This window comes from Hydra vulgaris, chromosome 08 (genome assembly GCF_038396675.1).
Source record: "Hydra vulgaris chromosome 08, alternate assembly HydraT2T_AEP".
NCBI lineage: Eukaryota > Metazoa > Cnidaria > Hydrozoa > Anthoathecata > Hydridae > Hydra > Hydra vulgaris.
Genome location: NC_088927.1, coordinates 52220436 through 52222500, shown reverse-complemented (window position 1 = coordinate 52222500; position 2065 = coordinate 52220436). Strand labels below are relative to the sequence as shown.

The 2065-nt window shown below is 20.7% G+C and overlaps 1 protein-coding gene across 1 annotated transcript in view; it reads right to left on the bottom strand.

The window, feature by feature from the left end:
* LOC136083429 (intraflagellar transport protein 140 homolog) overlaps positions 1-1496 on the bottom strand; it is a 47885-nt gene extending 46389 nt beyond the window's left edge. Inside the window, exons 1-2 of the mRNA XM_065802825.1 lie at positions 1261-1496; positions 239-366 (exon numbers count right to left, since the gene is read on the bottom strand). The gene's annotated coding sequence lies outside the window, so the exon portion shown is untranslated. The remainder of the gene's footprint in view (positions 1-238; positions 367-1260) is intronic.
* Between the last annotated feature and the right edge of the window lie 569 nt (positions 1497-2065).

Here is a 2065-nt window from a genome sequence, read left to right as displayed (position 1 = left end):
GTACATAAATATTTATACATGTTTTTTTTATAAAAGTCATTGTAAAACGCAATTTTTATTTTATTTTAACATTAAAACTTAGCATTTCAAAATTAACAGTATATATATAGCAACTACAAAATAAAACGCAAAGTAAACACTGATTTGCAAGTTGAATGAGAGAATTGAGCATTCATACAATACTTGTAAAACTAAATTTATAAAAATTATTTAAAATAAAAGGTTGGAATATATTTACTTTGAGATGAGTAACACTCCCAACAACATCAGATGGAGGTTGTAAAACCCATAACTGATCATCATTTTTTAATGAGTTGTAATTCCATAGAGCAACATGCCCTTGGTCTGTGCCACCAGCTAAAGTTCCTATAAAAACAGAGATATATTCAAATATAGTTAAACTTCATACTGCTATTTTAGATTACTTTATACATTTTTTTTGAAGTACATACATATATATATATATATATATATATATATATATATATATATATATATATATATATATATATATATATATATATATATATATATATGTATATATATATATATATATATATATATATATATATATATATATATATATATATATATATGTATATATATATATATATATATATATATGTATATATGTATATATATATATATATATATATATATATATATATATATATATAATATATATGTATATATATATATATATATATATATATATATATATATATATATATATATATATATATATGTATATGCATATATAAAATCTATTAATTATTTTTTAATTTTTGTTGTTGTTGTGAGGACCTTCATCTCTAAAACTCAAGCCTTGACAAATATTGAACCAGGATAAGCACGGTACTACCAGGGGCATGTGCAATCTTTGTAGAAAATAAACCCTATCCTTTAAACTACAAAAGACAGGTTTCTTTTCAACATATATTACAACTCCACCTCTTATTCTATTACACCTTCGCCTATTCTATTGTATAAAGAGTATCCCTCTAAATTTACTATTGACAAAGTTGTAAACCATTTTTTCATTATTGCAACTATTTTGAAATTTTTAAAACCACAAAAGTTTAAATTGTCTAACTTTATTATCAAGGATGTAGCATTTGAGTATATTAAAAAAAAATACAATTAATAAAACTAAATAAATATAAGATGACAAAACAAAATTAGGATGATGACAAAATACACTAAAAAGATGACAAAGTACATTAAAAGATGACAAAATAAATTAAAGGATGACATATTTACTTTAATTTGTTTATTAATTGCCTTTAACTTTGAATTTGACAATAATACATGGATTACATATCTTAAGGTAGCATTGAGTTGTCTTTCACTGTTCAATTGAATTTTTTTTCTCAATTCATAATTTTCCATTCTTTCAGTGCCAGTTAGATAAGGACAAATAAAACCACTTTTTCAACTTGGTTTTTTTATCACCTAAAAGCTTTGCTTTTGATAGTATTTGATTTCTCCCTGATATTGCATTAAAAACGGCTCAATTCAATTTTTTATAATACCCCAGACAAAATGTCGGATCGAAACTTGTTTAGGTCAGACAGTGTCCAATCAAAGTTTTAAAATATAATTTTTAAGGTTTTACGGAACCTAATTATGCACTCAAAATCTGTGTCATGTTACTCAGTTTATTTAACGATAGTCTAGTAAAGATGTAGTCTCTTCCCTTATTATTTTAAACTATTTCATCGCAGACTTTTTTTTTAATAAATATTTAATTCAATATTGTGTACTTTTTTTAGATAGGTCTAAATTTTTATTGAGTTTAATTTTTGAAAGCTTTATTAGTTAACATTGAATTACATTTATTAAACAGTTATTTAAGTATTTTTATCAAACCTAATCTCATCTATTTATATGTTATATGTTATATATATATATATATATATATATATATATATATATATATATATATATATATATATATATATATATATATTATATCTATATATATATATATATATATATATATATATATATATATATATATATATATATATATATATATATATATATATATATATATATATCAGGC